This window comes from Glycine max, chromosome 1 (assembly GCF_000004515.6).
Source record: "Glycine max cultivar Williams 82 chromosome 1, Glycine_max_v4.0, whole genome shotgun sequence".
Classification (NCBI taxonomy): domain Eukaryota; kingdom Viridiplantae; phylum Streptophyta; class Magnoliopsida; order Fabales; family Fabaceae; genus Glycine; species Glycine max.
In genome coordinates this window covers 25505006-25527540 of record NC_016088.4, presented here as the reverse complement: position 1 = coordinate 25527540, position 22535 = coordinate 25505006, and the positions used below count along the sequence as shown (strand labels likewise).

General features: G+C 39.8%; 1 pseudogene; it reads left to right on the top strand.

Moving 5' to 3' along the window:
- The first annotated feature begins 17587 nt into the window (after positions 1-17587).
- LOC106799633 (UDP-glycosyltransferase 83A1-like) overlaps positions 17588-22535 on the top strand; it is a 50492-nt pseudogene continuing 45544 nt past the window's right edge.

Sequence of the window (22535 nt, the reverse complement as noted above, 5' to 3'; positions counted from 1 at the left end):
CCGCTAAGAAGGAGAGGACCAGATAGTTCAGTCGAACCTTATCATAACTCAACAAGAACATTGTTGAAACTCAGTAGGAACATTTGGTGCCCATCGTGGGGTCGTGGAAAATTCTCTTATGGACCCAAAATGGTAGCAACAAGGAGAGGCGATCCTAATTCATTTGTGCGCTCCACACAAGCCAAAACATCATCCATACTGGAAATTCAAGAATAGATGGAATAGTTACGAAAGAAAATAGAGGTTGATTTGGAGGCCTCGAAGCAACAACATGAGGCAGACATGCAACCATTAAGGTAGGAAAATGCGAACCTTAGAGCTCAACTTACAATCCAACACCTATCTCCGCCATCCCCACCACTACTGATGCAATCCTACCCCGCAAGGGCATTGGATAGAAAACTGCAAGTAGATTGGGCCAGATATGCAAGAGAAGGCCCTAGGGTTCTTATGAGCCTTAGGGTAGATTTCGGGCCCATGGGCTAAGTACGAGCCCACTTATCTTTGTAAATATTAGATTAAGGTTTCATTATTTTTGGGCCTTGTATTTAGGGCTCCATAATGTAGGTAGGGTACCCTAGAAATATAGGATTTTTCAGCCCTTGTATTTTAGGGCACCTAGACTAGTTTTTGTATTAGGGGTAGTTTTGTAATTTCACATGCACTAAGTGGATATTTGATGTGTGTGGTTGGAAATAAATTTAATTGAATTGGTAGAAGCCCAATCCAATTAAATTTTAGAGGGGGAGGTGAACATTTGCTAACTACACCCCATTGCCACATCATATAGTCACACTTTGTGCATGTCCTTCATGCTTTTCATGCCTCATGACACCTAAGCACACTTAGTGGAGAATCTTGGAATTGATCTTGGATTAGTGGGCTGAACCATAACTAAAATTCACTAATCATAATTAGTGAAATTTTGGCTCCAAAGTTTGGCTCCACAAATTCAATTTCAAATTCAAGTGAAATTTGAATTTCCCTCCAATTTTGTGTGACACTTAGGCTATAAATAGAGGTCATGTGTGTGCATTTTTTTGAACTTTGATCATTTGAATATTAAACTTCAGATTTCAAAGCTCATTTAGAGCACAAAATTTCGTGCTCTTCTCTCCCTCTCCCTTCATTCATCTCCTTCTTCCTCCAAGCTCTTATCCATGGCCTCCTATGGTGGTGAGCTTCTTCTAGACTCATCTTCTCCTTGAAGTGGCGTCTCCTCTCTCTCTCCCTTTCTCCATTCCGCTGCCATTCATCTTCCAAGAAGCAAAGGAATCCATTGATGAAGAAGATCCTAGGCCTACAAGCTCCAATGGAGCTTGCATCAACTACCATCTCCACCTCGCTCCCCATCCCCACCACCCACCCATGCCTAGACACATACCTAGGAAAGTAACACTCAACTTTCCTCCTATAACCACCACGAGCAACCTCCCATCCATTCTCGACTCAGATCACTCAACACCCATCATGATGCCATTCACTGACACCCTTTTGTAGATGGCATAGTGCATACCCCCTACCCATAACCTAGAAACCCCTAAATATTGAAAGGTACGATGGTACCTCGGATCCCAACGAATACTTAGATGCATTCATCACAAAATTCAATTTGCACTTCAATGACAACGCCGTGATGTGCAAGGTCTTTCCCACCTCCCACAAAGGGTTGGCGCTGACATGGTACAAGTGCTTACCCCTACGATCCATTGACTCTATCTTCTCCTTAGCCCAACGCTTCAGAGTGCAATATGTAACCAGCTGCCCTCATCACATCACATCCGTCGATCTGGTCAACCTCCGCCAAGAGAATGACGAGTCATTGTGGTCTTTCAAGGAGAGGTATGCCGCCATCTTCGTTAGAATTAGAGACCTTGACCCCGGTGAGCCTTTGCCGGAAGCAACCCAAAGATCTGGATGAGCTTTGAGCTCGAGCAATGGGATACATCTAAATGGAGGAGTTATCCGCCTTCTGTAACTAAGTACATTCGACGAAGTAGAAAAAATATAACCACAACAAGGATAAAACGAAACCCATCCAAGACAAATCCTTCAAAAAGTCAAGCCAACAACCAAAGTACCAACACTACTCACCGTTAAATGTCAGCTGAGCACATTTACTTGAGGAGGCATTCAACACAGAAATTGTATCCTTACCACCTCCAGCAAATTCGATCAACTCATTTGACATAATGAAGACATGTCAATATCATCATAACTTCGGTCATACCACAGAGGAATGTATGGCTCTAAAGGACAAGATAAGGGAGTTAATACAGGAGGGTACCCTTGCCAACTACATCTACACCCCTAACAACAATAGAGGTAATTATCAAGGTTGTGGTTGAGATTGTGGAAGTCATTATGGAGGTTGAGGACAACAATCTCATAGTAATAGGCTAGAACAAACCGACGCCAAGCCAGATTCAAATCGGTACCTCGACAGTTGACAAAGGGGGAAACACAGTCATCAACACCATTGCAGGTGGCTTCGCTGGCGAAGGTAGCACCAAGTTAGCTCGGAAGAGGCACTTATGTGCCATCAAAAGCGTGAACCATATTTCTATAATGAGCTCGAGGAAATAAATCCCACCAATAACATTCACCGATGCCGACTTCATAGGATTCAATCCTGAGCAAGATGATCAAATGGTGATTATAGTTGGCATCACCAATTGGAATGTCAGGAAAGTCCTGATAGATGGAGGCAACTTGATTGACATACTCTTTTGGTCCACTTTTCATAGGTTAGATATCTTGCAAATAAGCTCATATAATCTCATTCTGAAACCTTGATTGGTTTTACAGTGGTACAAGTCCACACCCAGGTGTAGTAGAGCTAGTGACCACCTTTGAAAGAGGAGAGTTGTCAAGAACGTTACTCGTTCAGTATGTCCTCATCGACGCCAACATCTTCTACAACATTTTGATTGGCAGAACAACGTTGAATGCCCTGGGCGCGATCATGTTGACGCCCCATCTCACAATGAAGTTCCCCAACCAAAGTGGCAACATAGTCACTATCAAAGTAAACCAGGTTGAAGCCCACAATTGTTCCACTAAAAGCCTACTCGTCAAGCCTTACACACTCGCCTCCATGAAGCATGTCGATGCAGGGGTGTTAATCATGTGGAAAGCACTACACCGAGCTAGGCCGATCTTGACCCAAGGAGAGATGAGGAAGACAAGAGGCCAACACCAACCGAGGAGTTGCGTTGTTTCCAGCAAAGAGCCACACCAAATGCACCAAGATAGGGGAAAGACTTGGTGAGCACCTTCAGAAACGGATTGAGGGCTTGCTGACATGCCCGACATAGACCCCAATTTCATATGCCACAAACTCTCCATTTTCCCAAAGCCAAACCCGTGGCACAGTGGCGATGGAAGCTTGACAAGGACCGCCGACAAGTTATAAAGGAAGAAACTGAGAAGTTAATCAAAGCCGATTTCATAAGAGAAGTCGTGTACTCGACATGGTTGTCCAACATCGTGATGGTCATGAAATCCAATAAGAAATAGAGGATGTGCATTGACTTCACCGACCTCAACAAGGCTTGCTCGTATGACACATACCCACTTCCCAACATCGATCGACTTGTCGATGGTGCCTGTGGATACTGAATTTTGAGCTTCCTCAAACCATACTTGAGCTACAATGAAATCAAGATGTAACCACCAGATGAAAACAAGACAACATTCATCACTAAAGATGTCAACTTCTGCTACAAAGTCATGCCTTTTGGTATGAAGAATGCCGGTGCCACATACTAGAGACTAATGGACAAAGTCTTCAAAGACATACTCAGAAAAAAATATTGAGTTCTACGTTGATGACATGGTCGTAAAATCATTTGACCCCAACGATCATCTTGAAGACTTGATGGAGATATTTTTTGAATCCTAAAAGCATAACATGCGACTAAACCCTGAGAAATACATGTTTGGGGTCAGAGGGGGTAAGTTCCTTGGTTTCACGATCACCTGCTAGGGGATCGAGGCCAACCCAGACAAGTATGAAGCAGCCATTGCCATGCGCAACTTGCAAAACTTGAAGGAAGTACAGAAGTTGACCAGTAGACTGGCGGCTCTATCTCGATATCTACCGAGAATGGCCAAGAAGATGAAACCATTTTTCTGGCTGCTAAAACAACCAACCGACTTCCATTATGACCAACAATGCGAAGCAATGTTTTTTGAGTTCAAGAGTTTCCTTGCCACTCTGGCCATCCTTATTCGGCCCATATTTGGAGTTGAGTTGTTGTTGTATCTATCCATTTTGGACTTCGCAAAAAGCTCAACTCTCTTAGAGGAAAAAGGCAGAAAGCAAATGCCAATTTACTACATTAGTTGAGTACTCCAAGGAGTATAAAAACACTACCAAACGATCAAAAAGCTCAGCTTGGCACTAATTCATTCCGCCTGGCAATTAATTCAGTCAAGCTCTCCAAGTTCGACTTACGATTCGAACCTCGAGGCCCCATCAAAGGGTAGTGTCTGGCCGATTTCCAAGTCGAGCTCCCACCAACCGAGGAAAGTAGCAAAGGCTAGTGGACATTGTATGTGGATGGAGCCTCCAATAATAAGGGTAGTGGCATGGATGTAACCCTTGAAGGACCAAATAAAGTCTCCATCGAGTAGTTAGTAAAATTTGGCTGGAAGGCTTCAAACAACCAAGTAGAGTATGAAGCTCTCATCGCAGGACTAAAGCTAGCAATCAAGGTTGGCGTAAAGAAGTTGAGGAGCAAGAGTGACTCTAAGCTCGTTACTGAGCAAGTTAATGAGGTCTTCGAAGCCAGACTGCACAAATGCATAAGAACTACCACTTGGTCAAATAACTCTTGGAGCATTTCAAGCATAAATAACTGGTCCATGTCGACAGGGAACAAAATGACCGAGTTGATGCTTTAGCCGCCTAGTGAGCACTAAGAGACCAGGTCAGTACTAGAGATTTATCTAGGAGACCCTTGCCTTTGCCACCACCAACGTTATCGAGGTTTGCTCAAGTCAGATTGCTCCCAGTAGATGGATGTCTCCCATATGGACTTACTTAGTCATCATAGCCTTACCCTAGGAGGCGATAGAACCCAGAAAGGTAAGACACAAAGCTTCACACTATGTTATCATTAAAAATGAAACATTCAGGAGAGCCATATAAAGGCCATTTTTGAAGTGCGTCGACGAAGATCACACAGAGTACGTCTTGGATGAGGTACACAGAGGAATTTGCAGAATGCACACCAGAGGTCAGAGCATGGAAGCCATAGTCATCCGCGTCGATTACTATTGGTCGACCTTGAGGACGGACTGCATTGAGTATGTCAAAACTTGTAAGGAATACCAAGAATTTAGCAATGTCCACCATGCATCACCCGAAGCACTTACAACATCATGTCCCCTTAGCCTTTTTCCATGTGGGGAATAGACATCCTCGGACCATTCCCCACGACCAAGGGACATGTCAAATTCCTCCTTATCGCGGTGGACTTCTTAACTAAGTGGATCAAAGCAAAGCCCATACAACGATCACAGCTCAGAAGGTTCAAAAGTTCACTTGGAAGAACATCATTTGTAGGTATGGCTTACCTCAAGCCATCGTGATGGACAATGGGAGACAGTTCACCGAAAAGGACTATGGAGAGTTCCTCAAGCAGCTCGACATCAAGCATCTCACATCTTTGATCGGGCATCCCCAGACCAATAGGCAAGCAAAAGTCGTAAACATGGTCATCCTTACTGAGTTATGCAAAAGATTGTCGAAAGTCGCCAAGGGACTGTGGGTGGACAAGCTCCCGAGAGTGCTATGGGGTACCACTGTACTCCCTAATCTACCACACAAGAAACTCCATTTAAGTTAAACTATGACACCAATGCCATGATACCTGTGGAGATTGGCAATTTACTTCATAGAAGCATGTTCAACGTGGCCAACAACTCAGAATCATTGGAAGTGAAGCAAGAGTTCAAGAAGAAGCCTACAAATGGAGAATGAATTGGAAATACAACTCGAAACTCAATAAATGCAGCTTTAAGACCAACAAATTGGTTTGGAGGCTCCGAGGAGATGCCGAGAAAGACAACTCGGAAGGAAAACTCGCACCAAATTAGGAGTGCCCATTTCTCATTATCGAATCCTTGCAAAACAATGCATATAGGCTTGAAGACATACCAGGAAAGGTAATCCCTAGGACCTAGAATGCAACTCATTTAAGATTGTACTACAATTAAAAATTAGGTAGTGTACTCTTTTTCCTACTTCAATATTTTCTCCCACTTGTAAAAAGATAAGGATTTTTTCTGAAGAGGTTTTAACGAGGACCACTTGAGTACTCATGTAAAAGGACAATCCTTCATGAACTATATTGTTATCAATACAATCCTTTTACTACAAAAACTCTATTCATTGTTTTTTATCTGATAAATCACTTAGTAAATCTCTAAGTTGACTGCAACAAGGTCAAATCTGAACCTCGGCTTTTTCAAGTAATCTTTGAGGTCGAATATGAACTTTGACTTTTTCAAGTGAACAACAGGTCAAGTCTAAACCTTAGTTTTTTCAAGCAAACATGAGGTCGAATTCGAACCTCAGCTTTTCCAAGCTAGCGAAAGGTCGAATTCGAAATTTGACTTCTTTAAGCAGACAATAGGTCAAGTTCGAACCTTAGATTTTTCAAGAAAACATGAGGTCGAATATGAATCGTGATCATTTTCAAGCCAACAAGAGGTCGTATCCAAACCTCGGCCTTTTCAAAGAAAATGAGGTCAAATCCGAACCTCGGCATTTTCCGAAAATGACACAATCGTGAAAAAGTCGTCTTTTTCATTAACATATTATGCAATAAAAAAGCTTCATACAAACCAACAACAATGAATAAAAAATTTTCATTCATTTTTAACTTTGACTCTTATAAAATTTTTTTACATCAAAACTAACAATTCTTACAAAAAACTTCTACAAATGAACTTAGAAACTACAAAATAGGATCACTTAGATTCTACTTCCTTCTCCTTCTCACCCTCAGACTCAGAGCAGAGTTGCGAATCCCTGATAATCTCACCATCTACAGTGTTGCAATTCACATCAAGTCGTGCAGAGTCGAAGCTCGCGACCAATACCTTAACTTGGCATTGCGCCTTCTTAAAACCCTCTAGGTGGTTTAGCATAATCAACCTCTTGGCCTTCTTTAACTCGGCCATCAGAGCATTCTCGCTCTTATCTTTCACCAGCAACTACCCCTCTAACTTTTCAACAGCCTTCTTCATTTCCACCAACTCCTCCTCCATAATCCTTTTCTCCGAAGACAACTCCTCCATTTTCCTCCCCATATCTTTTACTTGCTCCTCAGGGTCGGAGACTCGGCTGCTCAACATTTCGTTCTCTCTAACCTTATTGGATAGATACCCAACATGCTTATCCAAGTCATCTTGCAACTTTTTCATCACCTCCTATAATTTTAGCCAACTCTAGGTCGAGTTCCTTGGCCTTGCCAGCCTCAACCTTCATCAACTTCAGTTGCGCAACCATCACTTTGGTCTTCTCTTCAACCTGGGACACTGTCTCCTTCCAGTGGCGAACAACAACAAGAGATTGACCAAGAAAGATCTCGGTTGCATCCAAACTCTCTATTGGGTCCACATAGTCCATCATGTTATGATCGGTCTGACTCAAAAAAGTATATTAGACAAATTTTGGCCCGATGAGGTCAACATTCCAAAGCGAAACAATGTTTAAAGCCATGGAAACATTTTCCAGGCGACAAAGTTTTCCTTCGTGGTAGCACAGGACAACCTTATTCTTCTAAGGTGCCCCCATACTCGAACTATCCCCAAAACTGATTGAAGTCAACTTCTGAGCGACCTCCGTCATCTTTTCCTTCTTAGTCGCAATTGACTTTTTAGCCACCTCTACTTCTTTCTCTTTCTCAGCCTTTTTTCCCATGCGCCCTCTTTTAATATCACCACAAGCCCTTCGGCTGCTTTGCATACTTCCACCACCTTGGGCCTATCAAGGTTAAAAATCTCTACCTCAGCATTATCGACTTCATTCTGCCCCTCCATAGACTTAACCAGTTTCTTCTCATGCTTAGGCGAGTCCTTCATTCATTTCTTCTTCTTCATTTTCTCGACTTGAGTTTGGTCATCAACGACTTGACAGGTAGTTCCTCGGCCCAGTTACCTTTAGCCCTTTTGACTCACTTTTTTAACTCTCCCAGTATGACTTTATTGGTTGCCTTAGTCTTCCCATTACTTTGTGGGTGTTATATGGAAGTTGCTATGTGTTTGATCCCCAAGCTTTTGAGGAATTTTTCAACTCCTTTGTCCATAAATTGTGTTTTGTAGTCCGAGATCAAAGTATTAGGAATTCCAAATTGGCATAAAATGTTCTTCAAAATGAACTTTCGAACATTGGTTGTCGAGATGGTGGCGATGGGCTCGGCTTCTATCCACTTGGTGAAGTGATCAATGCCCACTAGGAGGTATTTTACTTGTCCCTTTGCTAGGGGAAAAGGTTTGAGTATGTCTACTCACCAAATGGCAAGGGGCTTTGGTGTTACTATGTTGTGTAGCTCTTTGATAGACATGGAAGAGATGTTGTTGAATTTTTGGGATTCTTCCCATTTCTTCACATTCTATATAATCTTTTCTCATTGTCAACCAGTAGTATCCGACTATGAGAAATTGAGTTTCCATCAATCAAGACCCTGAGTGCATTCCTTATATTCCTCTATGCATCTCTTCTATCACATATTCAGATTGGTCTCTAGTTAGGCATTTCAACAGGGATGTTGTAAACCCTTTTCTGTACAGGTCTTCACCCTCTATTATGTAATAGTTAGCGTTCCTTTTGAACATTTTTTGCTGCCTTTGGATTTTTTGAGAGTCTTCATTTCTTCAGGAAGTCCTAAATCTCACTCATCCATTCTCGGTCGATGAGAGTCACACTAGCCATTATGTCTAAGCTTGGTTCTAAGATGGTTTCTTGAATGACCATCTTATGTTGTCCCTTCTTCCTTGTATTAGAAAACTTTGACAGTAAGTCATCTCACTTATTGTTTTCTCAAGCAATATGTTGGATCTTGAATTTAACAAAGGCATCTTTAAGCCGAGTAGCCATGTGGTAGTATCTTGTCATCTGTGGATCTTTGGTCTGGTATTCTCCATTCAATTGACCAGTGACAAGTTTGGAATTGCTCCAACACTTTAAGTATTTGGCCCTTACTTCCTTAGCCAATCTCAATTTGGCTAATAAAGCTTCATACTCGGCTTGGTTATTTGTTTTTTGAAATTTGATCCTTAGAGATTGCTCTAGGATGACTTTGTCTGGGCTTTCTAGAATGACTCCAAACCTATTCCCTTTTTTGCTAGATGAACCATCCACACACAACCTCCACCACTCAAATTTTGGTTCTTTGTTGGTTGATAGTTCAATTACGAAGACGACTAGGCATTGCGCCTTCATGGAACCCCTTGGTTCGTACTTGATTCCAAACTATGACAACTCGACCGACCAGGCTATCATTCAACTTTCAAGTTCTGGTTTCTTTTAAGACTTTTTGGATGGGTTGGTTGGTTTGAACCACAATTTGATGGCTTTGAAAGTACGGTTTTAGTCTTCTAGTAGTTGTGACTAGAGCCAAGGCTAACTTCTTGATCATTTGATACCTTGTTTATGCATTTTTTTAAGATTCGGCTTGTGTAATAGACAAGGTTCTGTCTCTTCTTTTCTTCTACCACAATCACCGAACTTATAGCATGTTCAGATACTACTAGGTATAGGATCAAATCTTTACTCGGTTGGAGGTTTACTCAAGATGGGCGGTGAAGCAAAGAATTATTCAAGTTTCTGGAAGTGGGCTTCATATTCCCCATTCCAATTTGTTCCCTCCTGCTTTTTTAATAATTTGAAGAACGGTTTAGCCATGTATGCCGTTCTTGGTAGAAATATGGGTAGTGCTACTAGTTGGTCAATGAGTCTCTGCATCTCTGCACCTCTTTTAATGTGTTTGGACTTCTCATTGCTATGATGGAAATGCACTTTTCTGAGTTAGCTTCATTTCCCCTGAGTCAGCATAAAGCCCAAGGATTTCCTGCCTTGTACTCCAAATATGCATTTTTCCAGATTTATCCTCATGTTGTGTTTTCTTATCTCGACCAAAATTTTTGCTAAGTCATTTTCATGGGAGATGGTGCTTCTGCTTTTGACCACCATGTCATCCACATAGACCTCCAAGATTCCCCTTAACTAATTGGTAAATATCTTGTCCATCAGCCTTTGGTAAATGGCTCCGACATTCTTGAGTCCGATGGCAGAACTGAATAACAGTAGTTAGCCGTGTTGGTCATGAGGGCGGTTTCCTCCTCATCTTGCTTAAACATGGGGATCTGGTGGCATTCAGAATATGCATCCGAAAAACTTAAGATAGGGAACCCGAACGCTCCATCAATGCTCGAAAGTGGATACGAATCTTTAGGGCATGCCTTTGATAATTGTGAAATTTAAGTTAATTTGATAGTCAATTTTGGCTAATAATGATTGCAATTTCTTTGCTTTACTATTGTTTTTAATGAAATAATGAAAAAATTAACATCTTTGCAATTTTTGATAAGCAGAAGTCAAAAGAAGAAGATTTCAAGTGCTTTAGAGGAAAATTGATGCAAAAATTTGAAGAAAAAGTCTTGAAGAAAAGTTGGAAGAATTGGACAACTCGCTTAGTGTGCAATCCAGGTTTAGCGTGCAATTCAGGCTTATCGTGAAGAAGGCCCACGAAAAAGCCTAAAGGTGCGCTTAGAGTGAAAGCCCGTGTTAAGCACGAAGTCAGCATGAAAAGTAAGCTACCATAGGCCTATAAAAGGAGTAGGAAGCAGAAGGGAAAGACACATAGAATCTCAGAGCTCTCCAGTGAAAAAATCCAAAGCCTGAGCACCCCTAATAGGGGAAACCCCCCTTCTTTAACCATTTCTCCCTTTCTTTAATCTAGTCATCCAACCCCTTCTTCCATCTACATTAGCCCCTGAACTGTAAAGTCTTTCATGGCTATGAGAGGCTAAACCCTTTTTGTTGGGAGCCTGGCAGGCCAAACTCTTGTAATGTAACTCATTTCCATTATCTATTTAATGCAATATTGTTTTTATTATTCTTCTCTATGCTTTTTTGTTTATTATGGCCTGATCATTCATATAATGTTTAGAGGGTAATGTATTAAAAAATGGTTATTTTCTAAAGAACTGGGGAAGGGTATCTAAATAAATTGATTGCTATTTGTTTTTCCCAATGTATAGATCTCTAATCATAATGCGGTTTATTATTTTTATCTTTGCAAAGAAATTTGGAAGAAAAGAATAAATAAATTAGTCTCTTCGTGTGAGAAACCAAAGATAGAGTGTCTTAATAGATGTGAGCAGAAACAAAGATTTCATTAGATAAAGAAAATCATTAACATTGCGTTACAAGTAGTCTTGGTATGCTAGGCCCCAACATTATCACATTCTGGATTCATTTTTCTGCAGTTAAACCATTGTTTATTTTTCTTGTTATTTCTTTATTTTTTTTACTCTAATTTTCACACTAACAATTCCCTATCTTTTCTATTTCTTTTAATTGCTTGATAATTAGGTTTGCATCACTTAAGTACAACGAAAGTCCCCGTGGATTTGACACTTTCACTTTTGAGTCTTTTACTACTTAAAACAAATTGGTACACTTACCAACGAGTTAACAAGTTTTTGGCACCGTTGCCAGGGACTTTGGTTTTTGTACTTGGTTGTTACAAACCCCAATTTGCGAGTAATCATTGTTTATTCTTTTATTCTTTATTTAATTTCTATTTTAATTCTTTTACCTTGATAACCTGCACGATAATGTTTCTTTTTCTTGTATGCGAGGTACATCTGCAGGGGAAAACCTCATTCCATTGAATCTAGAGATCGAAGCAACTTGCAGAAGGAACAACACTGCAAGAAGAAGAAGAGAGCAACAAGAGGTGCAAATTAATCAAGGAGAGAGAGGACCCTCATCTGAATCATCTTCTCCCTCTCCTATGACCAGTCCATATCCTTTCTCTGAAGAATTCATCATGGCAGAAGATCATCCACAGAGGATGACGCTAGAGGACTACTCTAGCTCTGTTACTCCGCTGTACTTCACCAACATAGCCAGATTGGACATTCAAGTGACCAACATCACATATCCATATTCCCTCATCCATCTGATCCAGGGGAATCTATTCCATGGCCTGACAAGTGAAGATCCATACGCACACCTTGCCATATACATCGAGATTTGCAACATGGTGAAGATAGCAGGAGTTCCAGAAGATGCCATCTGCCTCAACCTATTCTCTTTCTCCTTGGCCGGTGAAGCAAAAAGATGGTTTCACTCATTCAAGGGGAATAGCCTGAAGACATGGGAATAGGTAGTGGAGAAATTCCTGAAGAAGTACTTTCTAGAGTCCAAGACCGCTGAGGGAAAGGTGGAAATCTCATCCTTCCACCAACACCCTAATGAATCACTGAGTGAAGCACTTGACCGCTTCCATGGGTTACTCTGGAAGACTCCTACAAATGGGTTCAACGAGCTGGTCCAGCTCAACATCTTCATTGATGCCTTGCGACCCCATTCCAAGTAGATCCTCGATGCCTCTGCCGGTGGGAGGATTAAACTCAAGACTCTAGAAGAAGCTATGGAGCTAATAAAGAATATGGAAACCAGTGATCACGCCATCCTCCGTGATCGAGCCTACACACCTACAAAGAAAAGTCTTCTTGAGCTCACTTCTCAAGATGCTATGTTGGCTCAAAACAAGCTCCTGGCCAAGACCTTAGAGACCTTCACATCAACTCTAAGTAATCTCCCTCAACAGTTGCATGCAGTGCAACCTTCTCCATCTTCAGTCATGTACATTGGGGGATGCAACATTTGTGGTGGCGCTTATGAGTCAAGCTCCTGCATGGCTCAAGATGATGCATCTAACAAAGTCAACTACATGGGCAGTCAAAATCATCAAGGATTCCATCAAGGAGAACCACCATAATTCCATCAAAGAGGAAATTTCTCTTAAGACCAAGGTTGGAGATCTCATCCAGGGAATAACTTCAATCAAGGAGGTCTATCCCATCAGCCTCCCAACCTCTATAAGTAAACAACCAAGCTGGAAGAAATGCTGGCACAGTTCATGCAAGTCACCTTGTCACACCAAAAAAGCACTGAGTCAATAATCAAGAATCTGGAGATGCAGATGGGCCAATTAGTTAAGCAAATGGCTGAAAGACCCACTAGAACCTTTGTGGCCAATATTAAGAAGAATCCCAAGGAGGAGTGCAAGGTAATTTTCACTAGGAAGGAAAGTGTTCAGAAGAAAAAAAGAATTGAGGAGTATGTGAGTAAGGAGAGGGGTGATGAGGTCTCAACCACTAAGACCAAGACCAAGAGCCAGTTAGCTCGGGAGGCTAGAAAGGAGATACCTTTAGTCCTAGTAAAGAAAGTTCCATATCCCTTGGTGCCATCCAAGAAAGACAAGGAGCGATACTTTCCTCGTTTTCTTGACATCTTCAATAAGCTAGAGATCACCATTCCCTTTAGAAAGGCTTTACAACAGATGCCTTTATATACCAAATTCCTGAAGGACTTCCTCACAAAGAAATGGAAATATATCAACAATGAGAGCATAATGGTAGAGGGCAATTATAGTGTAGTGATCCAGAGGAAGCTACCACACAAGTTCAAAGATCCAGGAAGTGTGACCATCCCATGCTCCATTGGGGATGTGTTCGTAGGGAAGACTCTCATTGACTTAGGTGAAAGCATCAACTTGATGCCCTTATCCATGTGCCAAAGAATCAGAAATCTGAAGATAGCTCCTACGAGGATGACACTCCAGCTAGCAGACCATTCCATCACAAGACCATTCAGGGTAGTTGAAGACGTCCTGGTCAAAGTCCACCAAATCACTTTTCCGGCGGAATTTGTATTCATGGACATTGAAGAAGATGCTGAGATCCCCTTGATTCTAAGTCAACCATTCATGCTGACTACAAAGTGTGTTGTGGACATAGGGAATGGCAACATGGAGATGAGTGTGGAGGACTAGAAAGCCACCTTCAACTTGTTTGAGGAGATTGAGCATCCCAATAATAGCAAGACTTGTTTTAAGGTAGGGGAAATTGAGCAAAAAGCTAATCTTGTTGGGTAGCACTTGAACTCTGTGTTTCTAAAATAAGATGAAGCCAAGCTAGTTGTGAATCTTGCAGACTCTTCTAGTGTCTTCCTAGAGCTAAAACAGGTTAGGACTCGAGCCATTCTAGACATTCCACCAACTCCTCCATCAGCGATCCCTCCTCTAGATGTCTGTCCTCCACTTGTCGGCCAAACTTCTCTACCTTTTTCTCAGTCAGAGCAACTCCTTCCTATGCTGCATAGCCTCCACCATGGTCAATACCTACCGATGCAGTGCCTCCACCATCTCTCCCTCCAACAGTCGGCGATGACATCAGAGGCATTCTTAGCCCAGGTTGCTTGGCCAGGGGTCCAACTTACTTTTGTTAGGGGTGGTGACACCTCTGGTGTTGCTGATGATGTTGCCGCAGATGTTGAACCTGAAGATGATTATCTTGCAGACATCAATGATGCTCATAGAGCTTGGGATCCAGGGCCCACACAGGATTGAGGCCCATTTTGACTAGGAACCTTTTTTCCCCCTTTTCTTTAGTTTTATTTAATTTAATTTCAGTAGTTAATTCCAGTAGTTTAATTTTAATCATTGAATAAAAAATTGCATGATTGACAAAGGAAAGCAGTAGTTGGCTATGACTTATTCTGGATGCATTGATGAATGAGATCTACTGATAAGATGATTATGAAAATTTTGATTTTTGTGAGCAGGCATCATTGTGAGTGATGAAGTATGAATCGAAAGCACATGAGTATAGAGGTTAGCACGTCTCAATGGGAATCATGGTGTGGTAAGCCAAACACTTAATAAATGTCCAGTGGGATGTGTGACCTTATAACTGTGAGAGAATGATTGTCCTTAATTTCTTGATTTTGCATGATTCTGATATTGTTTGAGTACGTACATAAGGTGGAAATGATCAAGGCCTTGTATGATTTTCTTAACCACTGAGCCAAATAGCCAACTTGTTACTAGAATGAACCCCTTGAACCCTGTTAAGACTAATGAATTGTTTTGAAACCTTAGCCAAATGAAATTAATGACCACCTTATCTTAGGTTGTAGAAGGGCACGGGTTAAGACAAATTCACCCCTAATTTGGGGGAGGAGGATTTTTGGTTTTGGGTGAAAATTTTTGTTTCAGGAACATCAATAACAACACAAACTCAAATGTAAATTGTGATAAGTTGCTACAGTACCAGTTTAATCTAGTTAGTTAAAAAAAATTGTTTCAAATAAAGAGTTGATAGCAACTAAGTGCCAAATAAATTGTGTGCTGTTAAGAATGAAATACATGAAAAGTTGGGGCTGTGAAATATAGAGCCATGGGTTATCAGAAAAACATGAGGTGGGTGCTCTCTTAGAACCTAACTTTGATTCCAAAGAAAAACCATGAGTTCTTTGTTAGCCCAGCCACGTTACAAGCCTAAAAAGCCCTTAGTGATCCATAGTATGCACTTATGATTGCCTTAACTGAGAAGAAGTGCAAAGTTGGGAACATTAGTTCAATTGTTGACTTTAAAAACATTATTTGCCGAGACACTTGTGCGTTGAGGGAAACACTAGCCTTGTGTGGAATGAAGTGTTGTAATTCTGCCTTGATAAAGTTTTTATTTGCTAACCTTTTTTCATCTCCATGTGCATTCCTTCAAGCTCCCATCACAAGATCAAGACAAATGCAAGCTCAGGATCAATCATTGAAAGGTTTCACAGTTATCTCATATGTCGGTACATTCAGAACTTGTCTTTTGCTTGAGGACGAACAAAGATTTAAATTTGGGGGAATTGATAACTGTGAAATTTGAGTTCAATTGATAGTCAATTTTGGCTAATAATGATTGCAATTTATTCGTTTTACTATTGTTTTTAATGAAATAATGAAGAAATTAACATCTTTGCAATTTTTTATAAGCAAAACTTAAAAGAAGATTTCAAGTGCTATAGAGGAAAATTGATGCAAAAACTGGAAAAAAAAAGCCTTGAAGAAAAGTTGGAAGAATTGGACAGCTCGCTTAGCGCGCACCCTTGCTTAGTACATAATCCAGGCTTAGCGCGAAGAAGGGCCACGAAGAAGCCCAAAGGCACACTTAGCGTGAAAGCCTACGCTAAGCGTGAAGTTAGCATGAAAAGTAAGCTACCTTAGGCCTATAAAAGGAGTAGGAAGCAGAAGGGAAAGACACACTGAGTCTCAGAGCACTCCAGTGAAGAAATCCAAAGCCCTAGCACCCTTAATAGGGGAAACCCCCCTTCTTTAGCCATTCCTCCATTTCTTTCTTCTAGTCATCAAACCCCTTCTTCCATCTACATTAGCCCCTGAAGTGTAAAACCTTTCATGGCTATGAAAGGCTAAATCCCCTTTGTTGGGAGCCTGACAGACCCAACTCCTGTTATTTCTTTATTTTTCTTTTACTCCATTTTTGACACTTAACAATTCATATCTTTTTATATTTCTTCTAATTGCTTGATAATTGGGTTTGCATCACTTAAGTACAACCAAAGTCCCTATGGATTCAACACTCGAACTTCCGAGTCTTTTACTACTTAAAACAAAGTGGTACACTTTCCAATGAGCTAACAGCCTTATTCAAATCTGTGTAGTTAGTGCATATTCTCCACTTCCCATTAGACTTCTTTACCATGACTTTGTTTGCTGGCCATGTGGTATATTCCACTTCTCTAATGAATCCTGCACTTAGCAACTTTCTTGCATCTTCATCCATAATTTTCCACTCTAAGGGATCAAGTTTTATTTTTCTTTGCACAACAGGTCTAGATTCTAGATAGATTGCTAGCTTGTGATAGTGGAATTTAGAGTTGATTATAGGCATATCTGATCTGGACCATGAGAATAAGTCTCTATTTGCTTCTAGTACTTGGGTAATATTTTCTTCCACCTCTGCGATCATTTAACATTTGAGTTTGGTGCACTGGGATGTTTCTCTACTGAGTTGAAAAGGCTTGACTTCTTCTGTCAAATTTTCCCTCTGTTATTCTTCTCTCGGATCAAGCTTGGTATCCCTCAGATTATTCAGGTCAGTGTATGCCACCAGCTGTGTCGTAGGCTCGACTCCTTTTGTCCTTTTACTGATTCTGAGACTTGCGGCATAACACTCTCTTGCTGTCATGTGGTCAGCCTGGACGACAATAATTCTTCCCATGATAGGCATTCTGAGTATGGTAGAAGCTTGCCCTATGGTGGTTTTCCCTACTGGTGTCTTGTTGCCATCTGCAGCCATTAATGGTGGTCAAAGGAGAAGTTTTCCCTTGTCCCATGGTGGGCGTCAAATTCTCTTACCAAGTTTGAAAGAACCTTGTCATGGTGGTGATCTTCCATGAGCTCCTCCACGAACAAGGGTGGAGATACTTGCAAAGACACTCTGACGCTCAAGTTTGAAGCATAGAGATAAATAGGTATATAGGTATATGGGTTAGAATGAGAATATAATACCTGAATTGTGTTCATCTTCTTTTTATAGAGGGGGAATTGGGTGCATAGATCTCAATTCCCCTTTGTAATGAATGAAATATATGATTTTTATCTTATCTTTCCTTTAATAATAGATATTTCTTAGATTTAGAGTCTATGTTATCTTTTGAATTGCAGATAGAGCTTCCCACTTTCCTTATTTAAAACTACTAATCTTTCTTTCTAAGTTGTTAACTTGATCAGATATTGAGTACAATATCTCGCCGAATCCGAGTAACAAATTACTCAGGCCGAGTAGCAACTTGTCAAGTCCGAGTAAGACATTTTCTAATAAACATGAAATAGGCAAGACCCTATCAAATTTTTTGAATCAAAATTTACAAAGAAAAACATTAGTTGCAAAATGTTTTCATAAAATCATGTAAAAATCTATCATAATGAATTCTATTAATTCCCATACATTACCACTCAATCACTAGTTTATTTTATTTTCATTGTGGGATTAATTTTGACCACTAAAAAGACAATTCAACTATCACCAAGGATGCCAGAGTCGGACACATGAATCCTTTTTTTGGTTAAAGTTGGGTGACATAATAAATGCTAAAGCCAATTTATAATTATTTGGAGCATTGTGACACAACATATGAACTTAAACCTACAACAATATCTCGTGTTCCAAAGCTCCTTCCAGTTGATCCATTATTGAGAAGTTATGACAATACATATGCAATTGTAGGATCATTGACAATTTTGGGAAGAAGATATTTCTTGCTTGAGTTGGCTTGATCAACAATCTCATCATTTTGTCATGTATGTTGCATTTGGTATAGTATTACTCATTTTGACCAAAACCAATTCAATGAACTATCTCTTGGTCTAGACCTCACCAATAGACATTTTCTTTGGGTAGTTTGTGAAGACAATAAGATGGCACACCCTAAGGAATTCAAATGGCATAAAGGTAAAATAGTTGGATGGAACCCTTAACAGAAGGTGCTAAGCCACCTTGCAATAGCTTTCTTTGTTAGCTATTGTGGTTGGAATTCGACCATGGAAGGTTTGTGTAATAGGGTGCCCTTCTTGTGTTGGCCATATTTTGTTGACCAAATTTATAACAAAACATATATTTATGATGAATTGAATGTTGGGCTAGGATTGAACTTGGATGAAAATGGACTTGTGTCATGGTGGGAGATTAAGAAGAAATTGGACCAACTACTTAGTGATGAGAACATAAGATCAAGGTCTCTAAAGCTAAAGGAGGAGGCAATGCACAACCAAATAAATGAAGGTCGATCTTTAGAAAACCTCAACAAAGTAGTCAAGGTCTCTAGCTAGTGTCTGTATATTTTGGATGAACCGCTTAGTATTGAATGTTGATGCAATTTGGAGCTGATCAACTAATGTTTTTGGATTTAATGCTAGTTGGATATGAGAGTCTTTAATTGGCTTAGGATTTGTTGTTTTTATCATTAATTGTAATGTTGCTTAAGGTCAGTGAGTTACAAGTACATTGTCAATATGGATGTTTATTTATCTTCTTCTCAGTGAAAGCTTTTCCAATTGTGTGATTATTTTTAGTTATAAAGGGCATTAACTATTCTAGTTGTTGGTTTGGGTTTTGGCCTTGCTCATATATCTATAAAAAATCCCTAATTAATTATAGTCTTGTGTGTACATCTTGTACTCAACGTTTCTCTTTTGGTGGTTGTGGTAGTGATAGCGGCAACGAAGGTTGTAATACCTCGATCAAAATCACATCTGAATGAGAGGGATCCAGAAGCTGTGTAAGTAAGAGAGTGTTTCGCTTGGAGTAGTTATGGGAATATTGCCTATACCAATAAGATGCATTTACTTTTTCAGTAGCCTATCACTTAAGAACTCCATAGTTAAGCGTGTTTCGCTTGGAGTAGTTATGGATGAATGACATTCTAGGAAGTTTTCCAGAAAACGTATGAGTGAGGATAATCGTTGGTTTTGAAAGAAATTGAAGTAGATTGTCGATGTCTTGGAAAGGGATTATGGAGAGTTTTGAACGATGAAGGATTCTGACCAACAAAGATGTTGAGTGAAGTTTCATTGTGTGAAGTGTCATAGTGTGTGAGCCACTGAGAAGCCAACAATCAGGGATGTTGCAGCGATGGTGATGAAGGTGACGCTAATAGTGAAATGGTGGTGATGCTAGTGACAACAACGATGGTGATGGTGGTGGTGACAATGACAATGAAAGTGGTGGTAGATTGGTGGTGGAATGGTGGTGGTGGCGGCAATGACTGATGTTGTTGAATGGTGATGGTAGTAGTAGTTATGGTGATGAAGGTCCATGGTTGTGATAATAAGAGAGTTTTTTAAAACTAAAAATCAATTTCACAAACATTTTTTCTTATTTTTAAAAATGAATATAAATGTGTTTCAAAATTGTGTTTAAACCATTTCAGTTCCCCATTTTATCAAATGCGTTTTGTTTAAAAATCTCATTTGAAAATAAAAAAACCTAAAAACTTGCAACCACATTGAATGAACCCTTAATTAATATTTTCCTTCTGAAATAGTAATCATTTTGAATTTCAATACATGATGTTTAACCCTTTTTTATTTATTGATATAAGATGTGAAACTTGTTTTATGAGATTACATATGTGAAACTATGAAACTTAACTACTTTTTGAATAAAAATGATAATAAATAAGGTGAAAATTACTAAAAAAAAACATCATCTGTATGATCCTTTTGGCTCAAAATTGGGTTTTAAAATAAAAAATGATCACTATTTTGGAAGGAAAACATTAATTCAAATTTGAGAATTAAAGGACCAAAATATACTTTTAAAAGATAAAAGACCAAAAATATATTTTAGGCATAAAAATACACAAGTCTATAACAATGGATGGTAGAAAATAAAATAAATTTTTTTAACACAAACTAGTGTGGGTTTGAGTGGGTCGACATTGACCTTAACACTACTAGAAAATAGGGTTTTAACATCGCTACATTAACATCGGTCTTGAATAAAATCGATGTTAACAAAAACGCGGTGACATTCTTGTAAATAAAATGAGTTTATTAATATCGGTTTTTGAAAAAATCGATGTTAACATCGGTTTTTGAAAAAAACGATGTTAACGAGAGCATGTTAACATCAGTTTTGTCAAAACCGATGTTGTGTTTTGACTTAAATTAAAACCCAAAACCCTTTCCTGCTCGCGTTTAGTCTCGCAAACCCACTTTGTTATCACTGTGCTCCTCTGACCCTGTGTCCACCTTCGCGCTGATCGGGACTCATGCTCACCATCGTGTCACTGTGTTTCTTTGACCCTGTGTCCACCTTCTCGTAAACCCAGTCTGCTATCACGCTCTGTCGTGTCCTGGGTGTCATACCCTAATTTCGTCCGGGGACCTTTGCTTGATGACATGCGACCTTTCTTTGGTCCTTGTGAGGTGCTTGGCACCCATCATTAGGCAATTTGTGAAATTCCAGGACATGCCGGAAAACCAAAAAAATATTGATGCACAATCCGTAAGTTTCCGTGACACACCGGAAATCAAATGGAAGCATCGTTGCATAATTAAGTGAGATTCCGTAACATTCCGTAAGTCAAAAAGGGGATGATTATGTAATCCGCAAGGTTCCGTAACATTACGGAAAGAAAACAAGTATCGTTACGAGATTCGTAAGTTTCCGTAACTTTACGAAAAAAGAATCACCAAAAAAGGTAAGGGGGGTGAACTTATCAAGATAGGGGTGTAAATAGAAATTCAAATCTAGGCCCTTCCAGGACATTTTGGAAGTTGGGTTGCTTAAGGAGGAAGCAACTAGGCGGCAAGCTCCTCCACGTTTTTGAAAAATGGTTTTTGGGGCTTCCGCGGCTTCCGTAATACTTCCGTAAAATTTCCAAAAACCTTGGGTAAGCATATTCCACTTAACATTGGTGAAAGGGAAGAGAAAATAGATGAAAATCAAATTCGAAAACAGTTCCGTAAGGCTTCCGTAACTTTTCCGTAAAATACGAAAAGGGGGGTGAACTTAGTAATTTGGGTGCGCTTAGAAATCTTCTTCATTAAGTCTTTGGGCGGCAAGCACCTCCCTTTTTTTCTATAAATAGGGGAGGGGGGAGCTGTTTCAAAATGTAAAAAAAACCCCTTTGGGTATGCATTTCGGCTATTTTGGGCAAAAACACGTTTTCGTGAAGAAAAATCAAGTCGAAGTACTTCCGTAACGCTTCCGTAAGCGATTCTGTGGAAATTCTTCATCGTTCTTCGTCGTTCTTCACCGTTCTTCATCCGTTCTTCGTTCTTCAACGGGTAAGTTTTCGAATTCGAGACTTTCAATTCATTTCTTGTTTTGTGTACTTTCACTTTAATTTCGTTTACTTTCAGTTTTCTTTTCTTCCGTTTTTAACGTGCTTTAACCATTTATTTAAGCCGTTTTCTCGTCTAATAAATGATAAAATGAATTTCAACCGATCATTTGTGTTGTAATCTCGTTTAATCACTGTTAAAACGAAATCTAACCGATCGTTCACGCTATAACCTCGGTTAAACCAAAAAAAGTAAAATAATAATAAAATAATCAAAATATCTTGAAAAATAATAATAAAATAATCAAAATATCTTTGAATAAAATAATAAAAAAAATCAATCGGACGTTTTTCTTTGGAAGTTTCCTTGAATGAATTGATTAATAACCAAAGTGAAACTAAGACTAAAATCAACTCACAAATCAAGTTTTTTTTCCGAAAAATCACTAAAAACCGTTTTAAGGTCCAACGCCTTAAACGGTCCTCTTTGCTTTTATCGGTTAACATGGACCGTTCAAAAGCATAAAATCAACATGTGACTTTACCACTTTTGCAAGAACTATGTAGGTCTGATTTCCTCATCGCAATTGAGGATACGTAGAAGCAAAAGCCCCGCTTTTGTCGACCACCCCAAGAGATCGTT